Source organism: Acipenser ruthenus, chromosome 26 (genome assembly GCF_902713425.1).
Source record: "Acipenser ruthenus chromosome 26, fAciRut3.2 maternal haplotype, whole genome shotgun sequence".
Taxonomy (NCBI): domain Eukaryota; kingdom Metazoa; phylum Chordata; class Actinopteri; order Acipenseriformes; family Acipenseridae; genus Acipenser; species Acipenser ruthenus.
In genome coordinates this window covers 18,328,868-18,355,060 of record NC_081214.1, presented here as the reverse complement: position 1 = coordinate 18,355,060, position 26,193 = coordinate 18,328,868, and the positions used below count along the sequence as shown (strand labels likewise).

General features: G+C 36.4%; 1 protein-coding gene across 3 annotated transcripts in view; it reads right to left on the bottom strand.

Moving 5' to 3' along the window:
* LOC117430770 (probable E3 ubiquitin-protein ligase MID2) overlaps nt 1-21,251 on the bottom strand; it is a 124,648-nt gene extending 103,397 nt beyond the window's left edge. For all 3 annotated transcript variants that reach the window (XM_059000642.1, XM_059000641.1, XM_059000645.1), the window contains exon 1: nt 20,841-21,251. The gene's annotated coding sequence lies outside the window, so the exon portion shown is untranslated. The remainder of the gene's footprint in view (nt 1-20,840) is intronic.
* Nucleotides 21,252-26,193: the final 4,942 nt, after the last annotated feature.

Sequence of the window (26,193 nt, the reverse complement as noted above, 5' to 3'; positions counted from 1 at the left end):
TGTATTGTGCTGTCAATCTAAATACAAATGTAAAGTGTCAGAAAACCAATGTATTCTTACAGCTAGTGGCTTTGCTGAAGTTAGGATGGCATGTAATAAAAAAACAAATGTTAATATTATTTTACTTGGCTGTAATATAGTTACAAACCATTAGAGATGTGTGGAGTTTTTTTGCTGTCTGTTAAATAAAAATTTGTAGAGCTGAACTTTTAAATTAAAATCACAAGGCACCTTATAATTTTGTCATGACACATACTGTACCTTTATTCCCCATCTTTCTTGAATTATATATTTCTTTCATATCTACCCATCAACTGTATAGGTTTATTAAAGTTTCTCAGATGTGTACATGACCGTTTATGGGAAAAAAGAAAAAAAAAAAAAAAAAAAAAAATCTCTTCATCCGATGCCCTGAAGTTCTCACTTGCTGAAGGCCTAAAAGATCCTCAACACATCAAGTCAAAGATTAAAACTCTTACATGTTGTAAACTCTTGTAATCTCCTTCCAAATCAGTATTCATAAAGGAAACAGACCCCTCTGGTGTTCTACGGAGCAGGAATTGTGTTCTCCTTTGAGAGGCAATGGATGACCTATACAGTTTACAGTTGTGTCAGACCTAATAAACAACCTACCTACAGTTTTAGAATCAGTGCCTTTTTACAGGTATGATTAATGAATGATGATTTCGTAGCACCAATCCTCTGTGAACTCAGTTAAAGCACTGACTGACTGTCTTGGTCACCAGTAGACAGTATGGACTGCCAATAATTCACTCCGGTTGAATTTCACAATTAAAGTTTGCAGAGAAAATCTCATTGCCAGCCATTAAAAAGGGTATTTGACTGTATGTAATACATGAATAGTTTAAGTAAAAAAAAAAAAAACATTTCACTGGTAAAGAAAACAGAAATCAGATGTACTGGATTTAAAATATAAGCATCCTCAATACTGTAAATACATGAGATTTCTCATATAAAAAAATATCAACCTATATAAACATAATTCAATGTCTGCAAAGAATATTTCATTTGCAAACAAAATGTCTTCCCTCAACTGTCGCTTGACACAAAAATGTGGGAGAAGAAGAAAACCATCCGTTTGCATTTTGATCAAAATTGTGTGTGAAGAGGAAATGTGACTTCTCTGCAGAGGTCCCAGTGGAAATAACAGGACAGCTTTTTCCTTAATATATGTCTAATGGGCGTATATACAGAAACAGTACCATCTAGTGACCAGGAGGTAAACATAATCCTTCAACAGGGGACTGGAACAGCCTTTGGAGGCAGAACGGCTCGAAGGCTTGGGATTAGTACCAGATATCAAATGTACAACAGTGAGTGGTGGCTTTAGAATACTTACTTGCATTTCCAATATTATCAATTGTCTGTCTTTCCCTTTGTTAAAGCTCTTTTGGTTTATTGGTTGTACATTATACTTGGATTAAGCATACATTCCCAAAGACAATGGTATACAAGTTTATTTTGCTTCCAGGTACAAACTCACTTCCTGTGCTGTACAGCTATAGCCACACGTTTTGCATCACCTAGAATTTTAGGATTGAGACATAATAAAAAAAATAAAACTATATGAACATTATTTAAATCTTTAAAACAAATGCAGAATGTTCTTGGTTGAAACGAACACCTGGACTGAATTTCAGGACTGAAATGGAGAACTACTTCACTAAGCTTTAAAGTTGAGGCTGCAGTCTGCACTGCTGCCTGTGCCACATCATTTTCATTTTCATTGTCATAGCTTTTTCAGCAGGACAGTTTACAAGACAGTGCAGTCTGAGGCATTAGTCAAACCGCTACCTTCATAAAAAGAGCCGTTTGACCTACATTTTTCATAAATTAAAACGCAGCTCTGTGATGTTCACTTTATAAACAGCAGTGATTGCCTATTACCTCCACAGTATGGGCGGATGAACCTGCAAGGTCCCCCTTCAAATAATATTGAGAAATCATCGTGGGAGGGAGAAGGAAATTAAGCATTCCCTCCATGAAAGCAAATGTTCTGAATCAGGCAAGCTTGAATACCAGCTGCCGGTTTCACTGTTAAACTCAAGGACAGACAAGTCTCAGGTCATGGGCACACATTCTTAATGCTGTGTTCCTGTTAGTTTAGTACCACCGACAGCCAAGATTTTCACAAGCAGGTATTAAGAATGAAGAGGACAAACATAAAACCATGGAGAATGTGCATATACATAGGAATATAAATTGTGATTTTTTATTTTTTTTACAGTGTGTTACACAATCACAGTGGGAATCAATACCAAAGTTAATGGGCCTTAGTTGTCCTGTTGCTGTTCATTTATTTCCCTTCACTTGTGTTAATTGGCCTTTAGCAAAACAGTCTCTCTGCTCACACACTGTTCAGTTATGAAGTGTCAAACCCATTCTAATACTAACAATGAAACATGTATTGTGACCTTGCAGAAAGGTTGTTGCCAGCAAAGTTATTTATTGGTAGATTTATCAAATTAGCTTGCTGGTGACAGAAAAAATGTTATGTTTTTAAAGGTTTCGGGTGACCCAACACCCTTGACAGTTGTAATGCAGGTGTTTTTCTTCTGAAAATCACAAAATGTAGTAAATATAAAAACGAGTACTATTCTGACATTTGCATTTTGTTATGGTATCATTACTTGTTTAAAACAAATATTGAACATTGAGTAAAAGGCCCTTAATCTGAAGTATTTGCAATCGCAAAAATAAATCTTACAAAAAACAACTTGAGTATTTAAATCCTTCAGCAGTTTATTGTTAATTTTGTAACATTAACATTTACCACAGTCTGAATAATGTATCCTTGCTTACAAACAGGACAAGTTGTAATACCTGGATTCATCTTTTAGGAATATGATGGAACACTGTAATTATGTTTTGCAGCTGTAAATTAAGCTCTTCTGTATACAGTAGCTCAGGTGACCAATGTACAAACTTTTGCAAAGTGCAATATTACCCACAGTTATACAGAAATGCAAACATAACCATGATCATGATGACGCTGGAGTCTCTTAAAAGGTTATTCTATGAAGCACAGACACTGGAGGTTTGGAATGAAGAGGCATTGCAATACAGTGTGGCAGCGAGGCAGACATGCTAGGACACACTTTCTTTTAATTTTTTTTTTACTTCATATATTAATTTGCTGTCCGTTATTAAACTTATCAAGGTTTTAGATAAAATGCTTATTGTTGAATGAAGACAGAATCAGCCGTGGCGACAGAGTCAAGCAGACCATTTCCGTCAAGCATTATCAGCCATGATGTGCCCTCTCACTGAGCCCAATGGTGCAATTTTCTTCTGTCTGATTGAGTGCCATAATAAGGTCTGAATTGAAGCACACTCAGCAGCATCAAAAGCTAATGATAAATTCTGAGCCGATACGCAGGAATATAGCCAAGGTTTAGCTAACGAGGATGAATGCTTCAATAAGCAGAAATGAGAAAACTAAATTGGCTTTAGAATGCTGCTTTACTTTGCATTCTGGGATTGCTGATCAGTGGGCTAACTCAGGTAAAAAAAAAAAAATTAAAAAAAAAAACACTCCACAAATAAATAGTTAAAGGGGAGTGTAAATCTACAGGGGTGTAAATTTCTAATAATAATAATAATAAATTGAATACTTAAGCACTACATATTTTGGAGTACTCAAATGCTTTTTCAAATGACAGGCAGAAGTACTCAAATAATTAATAAAAGGCCAGGCAAAACAAAACAAGACATTTAAATAAAATGCTGAATTGACCCTGGACCCTCTATGGTTACATATTCATTTGAAAAACACTTAACACTCCAGAATTGGGCTGAACTTGAAACCAGTATTTGGAGTACCAAATTAATTTGACCGGTACCTAAAAGGAAACTGCTTCAGATTATGAGATTCCAGCTCAGTTATTGCTAATTAAAATATGTTCTTTTATGACACCATCTACAAACCATAATGTAAATAGTCAGAATAAAAAAAGGGAAGCAAGAGACTTTTGTAAATTTAACCCATGACAAGGATGGCTAGATTCAGTATGTGTGGTTGCTTAGTTACAAGAAATATTGGCCCCTTTTCTTCAAAGACTACAGAAAGTCCATGAAGTAGATCGTGGAATATGTGTCACAGAAACAGACCTCCGATATCCCCTTTAGCCTTCAGTTTTAATGCTGCCAGAAAAAAATGTTAAAGACAACACTTGTTTTTATGTATCTCACAGATGTTCCTTTTTTTAAAATATAATAATAGGAGTGCGGTTTACAGCAAATTATGTAGAGACATTTGGTAGTCATAACTGTAGGATTCATCTGTAGTTTGTCAAGCCCGGTTAAAATGTACTGCAATATCTTTGAGGATATGTGGTTCACATACTGAATACCATAACACTTGACAGGAGTCAATGCAGAGGAAAACTATTGGTTTTACCTCCGAATATCATGAGTTATAGCTAAAAATATCTGCCAAATCAGACATAAAAAGAACAGAACATGAACCTCAGGGCACAAAGAAAGAAGATAATGCACTTTCTATATTAAATTGGAAAACCATTATGTAACAAATGGGACTACACAAGTTATATGTATTACAAGCCCAATGGCTTGGATACAAGATTCATAAACTATGAAAATCAAAAGGGAGATTTCTTGAAAGGGGGAAAGAAATGCCAAAAGCATCCTCTTATCCTTCACCCCTCTATCGCTGTAAATACAATAATATTCGGTACTGGTTGGTGCGAGTCATGCAATGTTACATCACAATTTTCCATGGTTAACTTACTAACATTAATTCATAATAGCAATTCATTTATATACCATGAAAACAATCAAGGTGAACAATAGTACCCTGGTTAACCAGTTTGGGTAGAGATTGAGGCTGTACATATTAATGGGAAACAAGCCAAGAGGCTTTTCTACCCCAGTCAGGACCTTTAATTCACCTAATTTCAGTTAAATCTTCACCAAACTAAACCAAGGAGCACAACATGACATTTTTCCCAGAATCCCCAACCGATATCCAGGACAAAACTGTGAGGTTGCCTTTGTTAGCTCAAAGGTTATGTTTCCTCTGGGGGACCCAGGAATTTAGTTCCTAAAGCAAGCAATAACAATAAAAGCCTTTATTTCTCTGCAGCATTGCAATGGACCCTTAAAAACCAGGGTAAATGAGAACCTTGAGCAAGGCTTTGCATATCTCGTCTGTACTGATAAATCTCTGGGCTGGATTAACTCTTCATCACCACATCACAGATGTGATGACAGGGAGTCTTAACAAGTGCAGCCCTACCTAATGCCTGATGTAATCAAAGGCGACCCTTTTCCTTTTTACCCTTTCTACTATGAAAAGCCAACTACAGCTATCGATGATTTAAACCCTACAGTTACTTCTGAGGGTGTGAGCGGGATTACGGAATAGTAGCTTTGCAGTCCTCCCTTAGGCAGCTGTTAAGATCTTTAGTCGCTGTAGTAATAGTAATATGACCAAAAATATTTCACATGCATAAAAACGGCCAAGTTACAATAAAGGGACCTTTCATATGAAGATGTAATGTAGAAGTGTTTAAGACACAATTGGGACATTTTTAGTGCAGTAGGAACAAGTAGCAACAAAATTAAAGTGGGGGCCAAACTGTTGTGCCAAATTACATATGAAATATTCTGCCTTTTATTGCAACTGTGGTACCATTCAGTAGCGCGATTATAAAGGGGTACTTGAGCTTAAACTGTCAGACAGAAGGGGTACAGGTAAAAAAAAACATATAAAATGGTAATCATGGACTGTGAAATCAGCCTTTCATACAATGTTAAATATTCTGGTTGCACATATTTCATAAAAAAGTATAAGCAGTTACAAGCTCCTTGTTAATTAGTCAAAATATAAATACACACTGTCTTAAATAACTGTAATTATTAACTGTAAGATTTAGTATTTTAAAAATATAATACTAATATTAATACTGTTCCAAGCACTTCTTTATAAACAATTTATGGATGGGTCATTACTAAACCTTAAGGTCTAGTAATTATATTGTGCAGACTGGCTGTCCAAAATGTTAGTGTGTGTGGTTCTTTAGCTACTGTTGGCTTTGTTTGTGCAGAATTATAGATTCCTGGAATGTGTGGTATTGATGCCTGCAATGGTGTTAGTTCAGCCTCCTATTGAAAACTGCAGCTAGCATACCAATATTAGCCCTATAACCTCTGTTAATGGAATACAGTCTGAAGGCACACTGTTAAAATCAGGCCCACATCAATATAATGGATGTTCACTTTCTGCTCATTTTCTGAAGGGTACATATGGCAGAAATAGAGCCACGTGCAAATTGTAATGACACTAATGCATTATCAAAGCAGAGCAGAAGGCTAATGCATGAATTTGCATGCTGTGAACCCAGAAGCCATGAAATGAGTTGAGCCTCCTTGTTCAAGATTCAAGCCTATCAGATTCCTCTGCATTTTGACACAGAAAATCTAAGCTGATATTTTGATAAAAAAAAATAAATAAATAAATCTATCAATTAATTTCACTCTCATCCTCACAAAATATTGAAAAAAAAATTGTTGAGGCAAATCATTTGCATTGCGTAATCACAGATGCTAAGCCATAGGCAAGATTTGCGACAGACAGCAACTGTTGAGACAAGTAGGATTAGAGGTTTGGTTTCCCAATTTTTCAATGTGTTTTTGTAACACAGACAGTGTTCCGTCACTGGCTTCTCGGAAGCATGCGTATGTTTTCCGGACAGAGCCAGACGGTCTGCCGGTGATACGCTTCCAGCTGTGTGATGTTTACATGGAATCGCAGATGGGGATTGGTCGGCTGGTGGGCGTGTCCTGGTGGAGCGCCTCGCTATAAAAAGAAGCCCCTGACACACCACCCTGCTGAAAGCCGGGACCAAACAGGTCTGTACTACAGTGTCAGCAAAGAGGCTCTGTTGGAGCTTTGCGGTAAGCAAACACAGAAAAAAATAAAAGGATGGTTTTTAACCATCAATCACCGAGTGTACAACTAGGATCAGGGCTTTGCTGTTTAATTCGCTGAAAAAGATCAGGGTATAGGTTTAGGGATTTTTAAAATCGCACTTGAAAATTATATAGCTGGAAGGGTATGTCAGCAGGACCTCCTTTGTAGCTGAAGCAACGCACAGCCGTGTTCACTACAAACCTTTGTTTTTTCGCAGTGTTTTTTGCATTTTTTTCTGTTTTGTACACTGTTGTTGGTAGCGGCTCATGGCTTTCCGGTGAGCTGAAAATATATAGATCATATTATTATTATTATTATTATTATTATTATTTATTTCTTAGCCGACGCCCTTATCCAGGGCGACTTACAATTGTTAGAAGATATCACATTATTTTTACATACAATTACCCATTTATACAGTTGGGTTTTTACTGGAGCAATCTGGGTAAAGTACCTTGCTCAAGGGTACAACAGCAGTGTCCCTGACCGGGGATTGACCCTTCGACCCTCCGGTCAAGAGTCCAGAGCCCTAACCGCTACTCCACACTACTGCCACATCATATGCACCTGATGGCCATTTCAAAAGACAGCTTTCTTATGTTTCTCCCGTCTGTCAGCGGATCACCCACATCTATCCTATCACACTTCATAAACGCATTTAATCCCACCATCAGGTAAATGTAGTAGGATATGTGGAATTACAAATGACACTACTGCAAACCTGGTGCAACATCAATATAATTCCTCCAATCACTGCACATTACAATGCTAAGGCCTTTATTCTATGAAATCTTGGGACAACAGTCGTAAGAGACACTGCATACTGGATTAGTTCAGGCATGTATAAGAGCAACTGCTGAAGATAATTGTTTTGCCACAAAAGGTCAGGGAACAGTTAAAGTAAGGAGGCAGATCACTGAATACACTGCAATCTCAGGGATACCTTTGCCTTCCTGAAATTACAAGGAGTGCAACAGTAAGACATTAGTTTAGAAAATCAATATCTTATTCTGATTAGATTACCGAGTCTTTTTGATGCAATGCCCCAAAAGTTTGCCAAAATGAGCACTGCCAGGATCTGCAATGGATTCACATCATTGTTCCTTTCTATGTGGGGACTCCAGGGTGGTAATAGTTTGAGGGTATACTGCAGACCATGAATGTTCATTTTAGGACCTGCCAGCCTAATTTTCCTCACTTGCCACTTTAAATAGTCTGAAATAATGGCTCCCTTACTATTGGCCCTGTTACAGGGGACTAAGTTTCCAGTGCACAGCATCAGATTGTGCCAAGGGAAATGAATCACAAGTACTTATCTGGGGTTCATAAAGTGTTGGCTTAATGTCTGGAGAAAAAGGAAAAACTGATAGTAATCCGTGCCTACCCAGCATAGTGCAATTACTATCACATACACTGCTCCAGATAAGGGTTTGGGTCACTGAGTAATTTGCTCTCCAATTTACACACTATGCGAGTAAAATTTATTTTGGGTGAGTAAAACGCAACATTACCTTGACGTTACTTTCACTAAATACTGTTCATACTTTAATGCCAACTTATGGGGTATGCATTAACTACAGCCTTGCATTTTAACCGTAATGTTACCCTGAACTACTGTACAAAAAATTGATCTTATAATAAAACTAAAATTATTCTTATTTGCTTTATTGACCACAAACAATAAAGCTGTGATGCAAATAAACAGAAACTTTTTTTTTTTTTTTTTTGGTATTATTCCAATGCTGCAGATGTAATACTTCGGGTTTGAATTTTTCGGGGTTTATTTTTTGTTCAGTTCAGGGTGGGGTTTATCATTTCTTTATTATTATTTGGCAAAATCTGACTCCACATCATCTGTTTCCAGCCTGCTTTTGTGCCAGTGAGAATTGCCATATGCTCTTCAAAAACTGCGGACATGGTACAAACCCTTCTCTATTTGTATTCCAACAAACAAACAGAGCAAAGACCCAGTTAGGATTAACAGCTGCTTGGCAATTGTTTTATACAACAGAAGCTGTCATAACTACAACTTAAGGATTTAAAAGAATGCCATTACGAGATGCTGAATAGCGGGGCTGCAAGTTGTCAATAAAGTGCCAAGAGGTTAAGACACAGATACTGCTTTATTGTTTAATCCTACCCTCTGCGAGAATCCTCAAATCTCCCATCACAACACGTCGCCCTGATTAGGAGAGGAATACTATTATACAGAGCATTTGTGATTTCAGTGACCTGGCCTGACCTTGCTCCTCAGTACTTAACCCCCTAAAGGGTACTATAGAGACTCTGTATATTGGGATGCTATGGCATTGTGTTGCAGTCTTCCGTAGGTTGACAGTGCCAAAAGGCTTTCAATACAGCACTATGGCCTCAAGGTCTGAAATTGCCCAGGCAGCCACAAAACTCCTCCTCTTTTCAGATTGGACTGTTCTGCTTGCTCGACACAAGCAAGGACACCATGATTTGATACTGTCACATTGGCCTTGTTGCCTTTCACACTCTCTCTTCTCATTGCTAGAAGTTCTATGAAGCAAAGAAATAAGTTTGAGCAAACATTACAGAGCAAAGCAACATTTCACTACACCAGTTAGAATTAGAATTTGGTAGTTGTGCCACAGAAGCACATGTGAAAAGGAAATCCATTAATGTTAGGCACAAATCCACAATAATAAAAAAATAATAATAAAATGGCTTAGGGTCCCCACTTGCTCACCTAGTAAAAGCTGCCGTAAGGTGTACAGGGAGAGCACATGAGTGTGGTTTGAATCCAGTCATGTCAAGTTGATCTTTTCTCTGGGACACACAGGGAGCACTGTACTCAGTAATTGGCTTTTGTGGTCGGTCAGGCTTGGCGAGGAAAGACGACTCGCACCAGTTCGCTTCTAGTGCACAGCGAATCTTTACTTTTCTGTTTTAACCAAATACACAATATGATAGAACACAAATGTATGGCTAACCAAATAACTGAATACTCATTGGACTGCATTTAAATTGCCGACCTTCTTTACATTTGAAACATTCGGATAAATTGTGTGCGATATGTACAGGGTAATTAGCACAGATTTAAAGCAGCTATTCCTCAATTGAATTGCAATTTCAACACCATCAACCCTTAACTCGTTGTCAGCACCTGCCTGCAGCAGAGTTTAATCCAAATAGTCAAATAATTGGCTCATACTGCTCTAATCGACAACATTGTATTTTTCCTCTAAAAAATAACTCTGATAATTCAATATTTCACAGCACCTGTATGATCATACATTAGAGACAACACAGTTCCATCCTAAATGTAAATCACTCACTTCATAGATCAAAAAATGAATTAGTTTAATCAAATAATTGTTAATTTTGCTTAAATCAAATTGTATTTTCATTAACTAAAAAGGCCCCTACCTGAACACATTGCTTAAACTTGCCAGGCAGTCAGGATTTAGATCTGTCGGAGTTTAAAGCATTTTAAGCTTAAATATCACTAAAATAACACAGAAAAATGGGTAAAAAAAAAAAAAACACCACACCCGAATAATTGAAGTATTATCAATAGCTTATTCAACAAATATGATTCATGCAACACAAGTATATTTTGAGTGACTCACTGCAGTGCCAAGAATCTGAGGAGAGCTACAGTCAGTGTACATGTGATATTCACAACAGCCGATAAGATCTGCGTGGAGCTTTGATGAAAATGATATCGCTACTTGTATTTTTTTTTTTTTTTTACAAAATTCAGCATATTAAATGAATTGAAGCATTGATGTTCTCATGAAAGCTTTTGCAGTGATAAACCAAAGTAGTCTATTCATCACTAAAAGCAGCTAAGAACTCTGCAACATTTACAGGTTGGTAAGATTTACATTTCTTTTTGATCAATGAAAATAATAAAACATCAAAGCTAGTCATTCAAAATTAATTGTGTATGCATAATAACATGTTTTTCAAATTAAAATGATGCAGCCTATTTCTCATGCATCATTTGAGGATGACCTCTTCACAAAGTCTAGCCTAAGAGAAGCCTATGCCATTGCTACTATTAGAGTCCACTTGTGTCTGCTAGGCTTTGCATTAAGCCAACTTGTCATAAAGACATGTTAGCATTTGGGTCATTCCATATGTAATCATCATCTGAGGGGTGACATTTGGTAGTAATGGACTGGGGTTTTACTGGGTTGACAGATTGGATCCACAAAGAAACCAAAGCATGGCAAGCTTATTTTGAGGCTCTTTCCAAATAGAAGTTATTGATGTGTCAATAAAAAAACAAAACATGGGTGACAAGAGAACACATATTGCACTCAAATGTTGGATGCAACACATCAATTTTGAGAAGAGTCAAGCTAGAATTTGTAATTAGTGTAATCTGCCTTATCTGAACAGTAAATAGATAATGGTCCATATAGTAAGACTAATGAATATTAAACCTCAGATAGGGGAGCAATGAAGTTGCAGTATTACTCTAGAGGATTTCTCAAACTGCTTTTGTCTTGTCAAATGCTTTATATGTCAGCCAGGGAGCAATCCAAGTGATGACTTTTGAAAATCTACAATCAAGCAATTATGATTTCCTGAGGAGTTCTACTCCATGGAGATCACTCCTAATTATGATACCATGGATGGCTTTTGACGCAGCGTGTTCTTAAGCAGGACTTGGTTAACCTGGAATAAGAAGAGGAGCCTCAACCTTGTCGTGAAATGTATGTGGTAGAGCTAGGTTCTGGAAATTGTAGGAACATATTTCATTTGCTTAGAAGAGCTGCCAGGTTGTATTTTTTTTATATTTTTGTGCATTGTTTTTATTTATTTATTTATTTATTTACATTTTGACCACTTTTTTAAACTGCATTCTCTGCCTCAAGATGGCTTCTCATGTACCCGCATGGACCTCTCAGAACTATATTTCCCATCATCCTCCTGCTCACTGGTGAATCCATCTCAGTTACATATGTGAGCAGGAGGATGATGCAATTTAAAAAAAGTTTAAAAAAGTGGTCAAAATGTTAAAAAAAAAAAAAATTTAAAACAATACACACAGCTTACGTAAACAGATGTAGCAACACATGGGAACATGTAACACAATAAAATAAAAAGGTCCTTATGTACCCTTCAAAGTCCTGTTGCAAGACGCTTTAGAGGCCAAACCGAAGGGATAAGGACTGCTCTACTGGGAGGACAATCCGGGAGGTTTATAATTGTCATTACTTTAGGTTTTACAGTAAGTGAACGCATACTGAATGCAATATTCAGCAGCGTGTCCGTTTCTTACAATCCTTATATCTTATGCGTAATGCTTGTCAGGGCATATGCATCCCCACTAAATGTAAAAATATGCCTTCTTTAAATAAATAAATTAATATCATAACATTCTTTTTTTTCTTCAGGTATTGACAGATGTCCTACATTTCAGAGATTGTAATCATAGGCAGGGTATTAGTACCACACTATAGTGCACAACCAAACATTTGGTATTGTAACAGCAAGCAGTCTGTTTTGTATTGTTGGTTTGTTTAATAATTGTTTGACGCTTCCCCTACATTACATTACATAATTTGCAGAGGAACCACAGTTTCTCAGTTTTAATTTCTGTTTTGTTGATCCGAACATTAAGCATTAAACAAAAAACATACCATACTATACTTCTGTATCTAACAATTATGTTTGTTTGTGTAGTTTGAAACACTAGTGACAAACACAAGATGGAAGATGTGAGGTGCATCTTCATAGAGTCTGAGACATGGTGGCATTTTGCCACAAACACTGCTCTTTTTATCTGGCAGGGAATGTGTTCTGCATTCAAATACAGAAGCTTGAATTAACACGATGGGGAATTAGTAGTCCCTGCATTGTTGAATTTACTGCAAAAGGAAATTTTCTAATACATTGTGAACAGAGTGCCCATTTTATGTCTTATATGTGGAACTATACAGTATAAAGTACAGAAGTATGAATCTATCAACCAAAGTGTTTATTTGTTAAATGTGCCAACTTATTAGCATAATTGCTTAATAGCAAAACTACAGAGTAGATTTTGGTACAGACTTAGAAGATGGTGTGAACTTCATATCCAACCTTGATTTTGGTCATCCATGTTGGGCCTAACAGGCCAATTGAAGTCAAAGGTCAACAATTCAAGGTCAAAATTATGTTTGACATTAAATATTAAAAAATGCACAAAGAGTGCTTTCCAGCAATAGTTTACTTTTTACTGTAGCATTAAAAATAAAAGTTATTGGTACTTTTATGTCATTGGTCTGATCTGTGAGCCATTTCGGGTCAAATATTTGGTGACCTCTCACATAAACATTTGACCTAGAGACTTGAAACTTGAGGAAATCTTATCTCTCTATGGCATCTCTGCCAAACAAAATTGGAAGAGGTCAGGTGAGAAACCTTCTTGAAGTGATTGATTTGACATAGACTGATTCTCAAAATAAGAGGATGCAAGGAAACACACATTTAAGGATTGGAGTTTGTCACTGGAGGGTTATAGGAGTAAAAGTGTTGTTGTTCTGTCAAATGAGCTAATAGGCAGTATATAGGACTACATTTTTCTCAATGTATTCCTCAAATGTTGTCAATATTCTGACTATTAGCATGTGGCCTTCATTCTTATTTTAATTTCCATAAAACAAAGCCACATATTTAGCCAGAAAGTAAAAACCACAAGTTACACAGACACAATTCTGAAGGGAGAATTAATAAATGCAGTTTGTATAAATGATCTAGCAAGCTATATATTCAAGAGGCTTTGTGCATCAATATGTAAATGCTCTGGGCCAGTCATAAATCATGTTTAGCTCTTAAATCAGTTGGTTATTTTGTCGCTTATTCATAAAGCATATTTTCATCTGCATGTACTTGTCTGTTCTAAATTTCAGATGTGGATAACCAAAACACAATAGAATTTGTTCAACAAGGGTAGTAGGGCTTGTTTCAGTCTTGTTTTAAGCTCTTTATATACACATAGCCAAGACAAATACTCAGTCATTTATTTTACCTTTCTACTAATTTAAATAAATAAAATTCTACTAGTATACACAAATACATCACTTTATTTTAATTTAATAATACATTACCCATTAGTCGGTAGCAATATCTGCAAACACCTGCATCTCAAAACCCTTGGAAGTCCCTGGGATCACTTCACCTTATTACCTGCTTCAGTTTAGATCTGGAAAAAGTTTTATTGAAGCAACAATGCTTTTACAATTCTTTTTTCTTTCATTACTAGATTTTGTACATGTTGAGTTTCCATGTACAATATAGCACCTATTTTTGTAGTTTATATTTGAGTTTGTGAAGTTTTCAAGCCATTTTTATTTATTTAATTATTTATTTGGTGTTTTGCTGCTGACGAATGAAGGGACTCAAAGTCCTAAAAATTACCCGAAATGTAAAATGTGCTGATTGGAACTGTATAGCCTTTTCCATTCCCACATTGCTTTTTACATTTCCATTCCACATTACTTTTACATTTCACTCTTGCATTTCTGCACTTTTGGCGAATACGCAAGTGTGCAGTTGTAACCGATTACACTTAACTGCAAGCCTAACCACTTGCATCTGCAAGAATATCGATAAACAGTGTGCAGCTTACATTTAGACACGTTCAGCTAAAAGGGTTTTAATTTTTTTTTTTTTTTGAAAAACCCTTTTGTGGAAAACCCTTTTGGCCAGAAGCACTCAACTCCAATTTGCTCTTAGCCATGTCTATAGTTAAACATCTGGAAACACCCTTTGTGAACACGGCCCTCTATGTTTAAAGTAAAATGCCTCAATTTTTTTTCTTTTGTTATTTCCTGGTCACTGATTATGAATACAGTATAACCATTCTTTTTTTTTTTTTTTTTTTTTTAAACACAATAAACAATGATTATTCTGGGAACAGGAAGCATTTGTGTTTACAACATAGAATGTATATACCATATACAGTACTTTACCTGCTTTACTTCCACACATATTGGGCACGGGCCACAATGTCACTGAACAATCTATGTTGAACACCAATATATTTCTAATCAAATCTCCAACCATCCATTACTCCAATTGTGAAAAACAAACCCCATCCCTAATTCTGTCACAATAAAAAGGTCCAGTTTGTCCAAATACAGTATTCCGTGAAAACACCCCATGGCTTCTTAAGACTATTATTAAAAACTGGCCTGCAAAATAAAAGATCATAAAATCAAAAAGAGACACATATTGGATCTCTCAAAACCCCTGTGAGCCTAAATCAGTATTAAAAGCCCTAATGAAACACACACATTGTTACCAGCTGTTAGCAACAGAGTCCCTTCTTATTCCATCACAGATCCATCATATCCAAACTGTACCCAGCACAGCACATTTCAATCCTGTCGTCTCCAAGGCTATACCATTGTGACAACCATTGGCTGTTATTTGAAAATATTCAATGGATTTAACTTGAATGCATCACAGCAAAGAAAAGAACTGGCGTGGCCTTCCAGGGGGTTCGTAAAACACTGAATGAGCTTATTAACCTTTAACAGCCCACGTGCTTTCAAAAGATGAAACTGTTTCACCTCACAAATCTAAACATCTAGTTTGTTGGGTAGTGCAGAAAGGATCCTTTCTTGAAACAACTTCCCAGTATTTAAAAAAAAAGCACTCCTTTAACAGAACTGGCAGAAGGCACAGATGTCGTTGTCCATCCATCAGTGGTCAAAAGTGCTTTGGACCACTGTTCCATTGTCCAATGTCTGTGTTCTTGTGCATATTTTAGACTTTTAGTCTTCTTCCCCTTTCTTAAGAGTTATTCTTACTGCAGCAAATCCTTTAAATCCTGATTTCATGAGTGACTTTCGTACTGTTGATTTGATGGACAACGACACCTGTGCCTTCTGTTAGTCCTTAAGGATATTATCTTCAAGTATTGCTCATGCTTATTAGACAGCTTTTTGGGTCTTCCAGTCCTGGGTTTGTCAATTACAGATGATGTTCCTCTGTACTTGTTGATTATGCTTCGGATACCACACCTTGAAAATCGAGTGATGCAAGCTATTTCACTCAATGTTTTTCCTTGTTTATGCAAGTCAAGGTTGTTATAATAGTAGAAAACACTAGGGAGGAGTTGTTAAAATGTTGATGCTCATAATGCATCAGAGTAGAAAAATGCAGCATGTCTAAGACTTTTGCACAGCAGTGTATTTATTTTTGGGGTTTTTTTCCCTCCACTATTTGCAGGCTCATACATACACTGCAATATACTACTTACTTGCATGGCCATTACCTAGATTTGATGGAAAAAATCCTCAAGAAAACTTCTACTCCATAATAGCAGAGAGCTGTGTGGGGAATCTATCCAACAGTATAACTGATGTAAAAATAACCTGCATGCAGGAACTGTTCAGGCTTGTTGTTGACAGAGAAGTTGATGTTCACCTCTATGGGTCCCTTGTGCAAAAACCACACATCTCATCAAGAAGTCTGATCAAAATCCTGTAGGAAGTGTTCCCTATAAATAGAGGATATGACACAAACAAGCTGTACTGTGAGGATAGTTCCCAGCGAGGGTACTCATTACAGCTCAAATCAAAGAACAGCAAGAAACCCTTAAAGGCCCATGGATGCCAAATTGGAACATTTCCGTGCGAGCATAGGTTTCAAATGTTTTTGAACTGCTTCTATCATCTGCACTAATGCCAGCATGTTTAATACAGACACGAGAAAGACTGTGGCTTTGTGTAGTGTAAGTGCTAAGGGTTTTAAAGCATCTAAAAGACATACAGAACACAATGTCCCACCAGCAATCAGTAACACTTCATCTCCAGGGATGACCAGCCTGTTGTGGTTGGGACTGTAATGTTTTTCAATAGCATTACTCAGGGCACAGACATTGTGCCTGGAAAGAATTTATAAAAATGAGGGTGGTTTAAATAAATGAAAAGTACATGTCTTGGCTACATTGTACAACATTATTTTATTCCTTCTAACTATTTTGGGATGGAGAAATTTTTTTTTTAAAAAGACTACACCTTTTTGACCCCAGACCTGTGGAGTGTCTTTTTCAGAACAGTTTATTAAAAGCAGAGGTTCACTTTTTTTGTAATTTCAGAACCATACCCATTTGACATCCATTCTGTTTCAAACGCTTGTAGTTATTATAATATTAAAAGAAATATACATACATATACACACACAAAATAAATGCAAGGTACATTTAAATGGTTAATAAACACTTCATCCATTTGTAATTACAGGGAACTTTACATACTGATTTGCATTTTACATTAATGCATTTAATTGCTGGCTATATTTCATTTTGGAAACTAGCTAATTGCCAAACCCATTGGGTTAGTCATTAGTATGCCTGATGCATCTTAAGGTAACTGAACATAACTTTTCAAGGGCAAACTTTTGATATAAAAATTATGTTTGGTTTCAGATCATAATGTTTTACATAGAACTGGCAAAACCTAAATTATACCTCTAGCCAAAAAGAAATCTCAAGACATGTTTTTCTTTCCCCTCCATATAGGAAACCACAGATTTGTTCACAATACAGTTGTTTTGTTATTACACTTGCTTCCTATCCGCTCACAGTAATCTTTAAACGTGCACAACCCTAATGGCATTTATAAGGGTTAGTAATTACTGCTCGATTCATAGATGGCAGCTCCTTGCAGATCAAATGATGGATTACCATGGATTACCATGCAACACATTACTGTATGATGTAGGGCAACAGTGTCATCTCCGATCATATTAAAACAAATGACAGCCACATTTACCACAGACTTAAAACGCCAAGGTGAATTAATAATAATAATAATAAGAATAATAATAATTTTTGGCCAAATACAAGGGTTGGATGAAAAACACAAACAACTGCCATAACAGGACCGCTAACTTCAAATCTGCAACTGTTTAAGAGCGGAAATCAATGAAATTATCAGTTCAAATTAAGGGTCTAGTTAAGTACAGTACACCCTCGCTACAACTAACCTGTTGGGGTCCAAGCCTTTTGTTTGTTATATCGAGGGGTTAGTTATAGCGAAAGGACAATTAAAATGAACAATAAACTGTTGAAGTAAGTTAATTAGATGAATTACACCTGTTTGTCTCGTGTATGCAGTATTCTGCCTTTGCTTTATCCTATTCAATAAAGGGCTTGTAACCAGGAGGTCCCCGGTTCAAATCCCACCTCAGCCACTGACTCATTGTGTGACCCTGAGCAAGTCACTGAACCTCTTTGTGCTCTGTCTTTCGGGTGAGACGTAATTGTAAGTGACTGCAGCTGATGCATAGTTCACACACCCTAGTTTCTGTAAGTCTCCTTGGATAAAGGCATCTGCTAAGTAAACAAATAATAATAATAATAATAATAATAATAATAATAATAATAATAATAATAATAATAATAATATAATAATAATAAAATGCAGTACAAAAGCAAAAATCCAGAATTTAAGCTAAACTTTTATTCAAAATCAATCTGACATGAATCGTTTCAAAGTGCGCCATCTTAGAATCGCAAACTGAGCTTTTATTCAAAATCAACCTCGCACCGAAAAGTTTGACATGAAAAGTTCATCAGATCCTCAAGTCTTTTTTGTTTGTTTTTTTCTTATCAATTTTTCTTTGCCGCATGGTTGCTGAACAAGCCAAAAAACAGAGTGCTTTTTGACAACCTATATTCACGACAGAGATATGCCTGCATTACTACTTTTCAAACAATCTATGTAGTTTCCAGCTTTGTTTAATTGAATGAACTATGTTTCGGAAGCATAGTTACACAGCACACGCTTAAGACAAAAGAATTGACTTCACTGTGGAGGTGGCATGCCGTGTATACAGTCCAGGGGCCAGGGGCCAGGTTTCTTATAGCCAAAGGTTCGTTATAATGAAGGGCATTATAGCGAGGGTGTACTGTAATTGCAAGCTTAGTTGGAATGAAAACCAGCAGACACAGTGGGTGTCCAGGGCCGGATTGAAAACCACTGGTCTAGACGCCTAGCCTAGCAATTTAAAGAGCGATAGGCCCAGGAAAGAAAAGTCTGGGCAAGGCTGTAAATTTACACAATTCATTATGAAAACAGATACATGCAGTGTGGTACTTCAGGAAGAAGCAACACAGTGCTCTTCTCACTCACATCATTCAACGAGTTCTGTTTCCATAGCTTGGATTATTCGGGTATCAGTAGTTGACTGAAAAGCTCAGTACAAAATGGGGTAAAAAGGGGTTCCAAGTTTATCATCAAATGTCTACAACAAACTTTGGGGATGTTATTCCCATATCTTACTATAAATAATATAATTAGTTTACTTCCACACTGTCAATCTAATGCAACTCAAACACATACTATAATTAAAAATATATATATATTTACCCTTTAACCTGCATGATCTTTTAAAAGTTTCAGTATTCTCACTATGCTTTCTGAAAATCATGCACTGGGACACAGTTGCCGTCTAAAACAGTATCTGTATCACATTCTCATGGGGAATTTGCAAGCTGTCAATTGTTTGTAAAGGATTAATAAAGCCACACCAGCGAGGTACTGCAAGCTGTGTGTAGCTTACCCATTTTCTGCCTCCATCAAACCCTTAGGTTGATTCTAAGCAGGTCCTGTCATTTGTTGATCAGTAAGACCTCTTCCTTTTGAAGAAGACAGTTGTTTTTTGTCAGTAGTTCAGGACAAACCCCACGACGCTATCGATTAGGTAAAAACAAAGTATTTTATTGATGCGGTATACGAGGAATGAAACAAAACGAATTTGGCATTTCGCCTACCTGGATTGAAGATCTCGTGCCTGGCCGTCGGACACAGCTTTGAGAATAAGAGTAATGGAAGACTGTGACAGGGGGCGGGACGTGGGTTTGCAAAAACGAAGCAAAAGCAAAGTGCGGGGTGAGTACACGCGGTATTTATCATAGTGATGATTAATCGGTAGGGAATGAATAGGGGATAATTGAATGACGAAGCCAATGAGGGTTTGTCCATCCTCCCAAACCTAAATTATAAACTTCATTTTTAATACAAGCTTGATTAGCCAGTGTATAGGCAACACGCTCAGGCACGTCTTATTAAATTAACAGTAAAACCGGGAATGGATGAAACTGCTAAGCAATGGGTGTCTTATTTTCATCCATGAACATGCAACACATAACTGAAGCTTTCAGCGGTTAACATTTTTGTTTTGTTTTGTTTTATGTACGTCTGCTTTTGTTTTGTGGTTTTTAAATGTGACACATAGTAAAAACGTAGGTATCTGTGTGTGTACTAAATATGAGGAGGGGTTTTGTCAGGATGTGTTTTAATAACTCCTGTAGTTATTAGCCACGTCCATAAGCAGCTATTTCTAATTCCTGCAAAAAGTTCCTCAACTTTCTGTTTCTTTGAAGGCACGTGTTTATTTTAGTTAATTTCAGGTTGACAACTTGTGTTCTTTAAAAACATCTGTTAGCATTCAAATGGACGCAATTGTAATGGCCAACACAAACACAAACCAAACAACTCATCCTGGCACAAAAATATTTTTGCAATAATGAATCATAGAACGAGCTGTCAAGCCCAGTGATGATCTATAGTTGTGTTTTTTTTTTTTTTTTGGTGACGTTTCTGTCAGCAGCCATGCCCACACAAGGAGGTTAACTGTGCATATTGACACGGGGATATTAAGTGTTTTGTTGCAGAAGTCCTTGACAACAAATTAAGCCAATAAACAAAAACAAAATACATACATACATACATACATACATACATACATAAATAAATAAATAAATAAATAAATAAATAAATAAATAAATAAATAGGCAATTCTTTCCCTTTTCATGGGTTCACAGAACCATAACAAACAATTAAAACATGTTAGTCACAATAAAAGATCACCACCTGTGGCCGGAACAAAACAGAATACTTGCACTCACCTCTTTCTCAGTCGTATTCCTCCAAAGTAGCGTCCCAGTATCACGAAGCATTCACCGGTAGCCTAATTATTAGTCCAAGTTTGCTGAAACACCTTCCCGAACACTGTTCTCAACAACATGCGTCAGAATCCCACCCAGAACCATATACCCCCTCTGTCACAAACATGTAGCTTCTCCAAACAAACTATGTTGATCCCCCTCTTTGTGTTTGTTGCAACTTGCAGTACTTGGACTGGTGAGCTGTCCCTACCCTAGCTCACAAACAGCGCTAACGGGATCCCACCGTGCCCCGACTCCCAGAGCACAGCACGCCCCCCTGGGGACACGTGACTAAACCACCGGAATGGTTCTCATCTCCTTAGCAGCTGTGATCAATTAAACCGCAGCTCCACTTCAGCTGGTCTGCAGGACGCGACACACGTCCTTGATTGTCTTTTTTTTCCCCTTCGTTGATTGCCTTTTCCCAGCTCGCTGACTGCTCCGCAGGAAGTGGCTTTTTACAGCTTACCAAATATCAGCGTAATGTTCTTTCAAAGTCACACGACTTTTTTTATTTGAGTTTGGAACTGAAACAGAGAGTACTAAAACGTTAAAAAATGTCACCTGTTTGGTAATTGATGCATATGTAAACTATACCAGCCTTCCATCATTTCAAAATTATTCTTAAAGATGTAAAGGCTGCCACAGAATAGACCAACAACTATATTTATTAATATTAGCACTAGGGCATTTATTATTATTATTATTATTATTATTATTATTATTATTATTATTATTATTATTATTATTAAATGAAGACTATTTGTTATTCATTGAAAATAGAAAACTAATTTGACTTTTATTGACTTTTCACTATTTGATATGTTTAAATTAAGTATTGCTTGTTTCAGTTTTGCATTACTAAAATAGTGCTTCCTTATTTCAGAAACAATAAGCATCCATTAGTCAGTTGCTGAACACTGTTGTAAATCACTTGTATATGTTTATCTCAGGGTAAGGGAAGGTTATTTGTTTGTTCCTCAAAAATGATCTGGTTTTGTTGGTAAATGTCATTGACCCAAAGAGGACACACTTATATCGGTACACAGACACTGAATTATAATGTCTCAGATTTCAGAGGGCATCAGGACATCATGTGATAGTGATCAAGGCATGACCGTTGTTGTCTAGAGAAGCAGCCCTAAATTAAACTCTGAGAAACAAGCACTTTGCATCCTATAATGAAGTGCGCATTATAATGATTGCAATTTCCTGTGTTAGTAGGCCAAGGCTGTAACAGTCCAATGAGTGAAGCGCAATTAAAGCATGTTGAGTGATTAGGTTATTTCAGATACTGGATTGTAGTGAAGTTAAGGTATACACTTAAATAAGGATAAGATAAGGAAAAATGCCTGTCAGACTTACAGCAAGTACTTGCTGCCTACAAAATGGACATCTTAAGCATTTAAAATGCATAGTTTTATAAATTATAGTTCTACTTACCTTTGCTGTAGGTCACATGGTCTATTGCAGATAAACCATTGGAGTGCATTCAAACCACAAGATGTAAAGTGATCACGTAACAGGAAACAGAAGCAAATTCATCTACAGTGTTGTCTTTGAAATATCTGCATATTCCAAATTGAAATATAAAGTACAAATGAAGAACAACAACCTGATCTTTGACAGAAGAAAAGGGGAGCTATAGCTAATGCTAATAGGAAAATGGAATTTAAAACCTTGGTTATCACGCCTTTAACAAATAATCATAATGTAGTGGCCACGGGGCTTGCTAATTAATCAACCGCTGCAGCATCTAAGTGTCAAAAGCTGAGGCCAGGAGAATTGGTGAAAAGACAGGAGAGCCAAATGCCATTAATTATTTTCACTGGGGAAACAGCGTTTTGGGAAATTAGAAATGATAGTGGAGTAATTTGTTTCTGATTATGTATTAGATCATTACAAATACATATTCTGTATTTTCTGCATTAAGCCTTACTTTCCTTAAACTAATTTCCTGTCTTTTCCATCTATAAAAGTTTCATTTCAATAAGCTCAAGGTCAACAATTTAACTGCAGAGCCCATTTTTTTTATTATTTCAATCTCTGCATCTGCTGGGCAACACTGTGGAATTTGGGAACAGAACAATATGTGCCCACATTCTGTTGTTGGATTATTCTCAAAACGTGTTGTATAAAATAATATATTTTATGCTTAATAAAAACAATATATTATCTGCTGAGGCCATTTACACCCATCCTAGTCAGAAACAGACCTTTTGAATGGCTATTTGCCTGCCTAGCCTCTTATGTATCTTCCCTTCCACGGATCTATCAAGTCAGCCACTTTATAATGTCAGAGGCTGCTCCAGGTCTTCTGCCATTGTCTCCCTTTGGCCAACTATTCCAGTCACTTATTGATGGTCAGTCTGGATCAGCCTTACATAGTGAAAACAAACCAATAGCTAATGATACCAACATATACCCATAGCAGCAGAATTCTCATTTGGAAGTGATTCAATAGTTTTATTCATTTGAGAACATCTGCCTTTTTGCCAAATATAGCCCTTGCAAAACAAAGTGCTACTTTAATTGAAAAGTAAAACAATTAATACCAAAGAACTAAGAGAGCTCTTTTAAAAACAATTTAAATACATTACATCTCAGGATACATGGCCAAACCTTTAAAGTCTCTCACTTACCAATGATCTTCAATGGCAATGCAGTGGCACTACAAGGGTGTTGCAATGGTTCTGTACTAGGGGGCATCTACAGTAGTATAAACTACCATAGCTTGTCATCACACTGGTATGAACCAATACCATCCACAGCAGGAAGTACCACATCTCTACCAATGTGTTACTATATCAGAATAGCTGTGAATTCCTTCAAATGTCAAATGTGCTGCCATTGCTGATAATGCTGTGGTCTGCTACTGATTCTGTTAAGTTTTTGAATGTTTTTGTTGGCAGTGCCTATGTGGATAATAAAAAAGAACACACTCTGTCCTGTTCTGAAAAGCAAGGGCCCTTTAGGTTCAAAAGCAATTTTCAGAGTGGAATTAGATCATTCTAGGTGCCAAAAGTGATTATAAACACAGTCAGTAGCTACAATAATGTAAAGGCTCCTTCTTGGAACTCTCTAGGATCTCTACATTTTAAATTCCATGGTTTGTATTCATGGTCCATTCATTCTCAACAGGGTTAGCAACATGGACAGCCCGGATATGATGTGAATAATTTATCTATGGGGTTATAGCACAACCAGAAATCCTATTAAGTATACTTGTACTCGTTTTTTGTAAGCAAGGGACCTAAGGTTTGCAGGATTTATAAACGCACAGAAACTAGCTAAAATTCCAGCCCTTAAAAAGAGAGTTAAATAATATGGACTGACTTTACAAGACTGATATATCATAGCTGTTTTTTTTTTACCTACAGTACAGGACTAATCTTTCCTCGACACATCAAATAAAAAATATGGATTGTCAGGTCTGTCATGCGCAAAATTCCTTGGTGTTCATATGCCAGAGGCAATTGTGTCTCAGTGAGCAGATCTAAAAACTAATCACAGTCTACCTGTTTTACCAGCAGGATTAAATCTCCATTAGTCAGACTGCTGATTACATTGAAATATATAGGAACATTTAGAAGAGGGTACGTGCTTTGTATTTCCCTCAGTGACTTCTTTGAGTTTGTTAAGGGTCTGCAATACTGGTTTTACTGGGGAAAATGCTACTTGAAGTTGATTAACTGGCCATTTCTATGTAAAAGTCTAAGTAAAATTATAAATCATTAAGCACTGCTCAGCAAATCAAAAAGATTCAGAAATATTCCAGTACATCTGTCTCAGGAATGGAATTCTATAGCAGACACAATGCATTTGCTAGAGAAATGTTACTTGTTATTCTCTTTGTGTATGTTTTTGTATGAGCTATAACAGCTTACATATGACATTCATGCCCCCCTCCCTCCCCTGCTGCTCAGGTAGTGGCTGTTTAACAGGGGGTGGCTATTTAGAGTGGCCAAGAAAGATTCAAGGAGGGATGAAAAAAGAAAAAAACACTTCTAATTTTACATTAGCTTTTTTTGTTTTGTTTAAATTAGTAGTTTAACAAAATATTCTAATTCATATGCACTGCATGCTGACTCTGCCGGTCATGGTCCTGCACACGTTCTACAAATAATGGAGTTGAGGTGTACAGTATAGTGGAAAATGATTGTCTCCTGGAGGACACTGTGTCAACCCGAGGGGACAAGAGTTTTCCACTGTACCCGAAATAGCTTCTTTTTCATTTATAATTTGTTAAAGCTCACCTTCAGAAAGCTGAGGAAAACATGTGAAGTGTGAGCAGTTCTTAAAGTTGTTGCTATGATACTGTTGCTGTGAATGGTTGTTATATATATGTACCGTTGCTATAGTGTTGCTATGCATATGTCCCATGGTTAAGACTTCTGAGGCTATTGTGCAATATACAGTAATATGTCACGTGATTGTGTTTCAACAAATCACAAGACAGATTTAATAACATTCAATATATATATATATATATATATATATATATATATATATATATATATAGTATCATATATATTGTATGTGTAATATATATATATATATATATATATATATATATATATATATATATATATATATATATATATATATATATATATATATATATATTGTATGTGTATCAGCCAATATGTGTTTACATTTTTTTTTTTTGTAATATTCTATAGGGGTCAAAATAGTGAGTATTAGTGTACTGAACAAATAACATGGTTTGCTAGACTACAATATGTACTAATAGGAAAAGTACTTCTTTCTGATGGTTTGACCAAGCTTGAATTGCTTGTATTTTGTATGGTTCTCTATTTGTTATAATAGTGGAATTATAATAGTTGAATTAATAGTCAATTAGACTGTTGACAAGCATCCACTATAACAGTATCTGTGATACAACCAGGGTGCTTTTTGTCAAAATTCCAGGGGGAGGGGGGAGGGGGGATAAAATAGACAAACAACAAAGCCTTCATACATCTGTAGCACACAATTTAAACAGTTAAGAGAATCACTAAGCTACTTATTTATACAGAATCAACTGCTAGAATATCTTTAGGAAGGACACATTTTCCAAATCTGCCATCATGCAGGATAAATGCAGTTATTATTATTTGTATGTATATGGTATCAAAAGGCAATAACACAAACTACCTACGCTTAAAGCAACTAAAATCCCTTCCCCCTCCTCAAATTTCACCCTGTATACAGCTATAAGTCTCTTTGAACAAGGCTAATTAAGAAACGTTTGGTGTCTAATTCCGATCTTGATCTTTTTAAACTGGGTCACTCACACAATTGTACCTAAGCC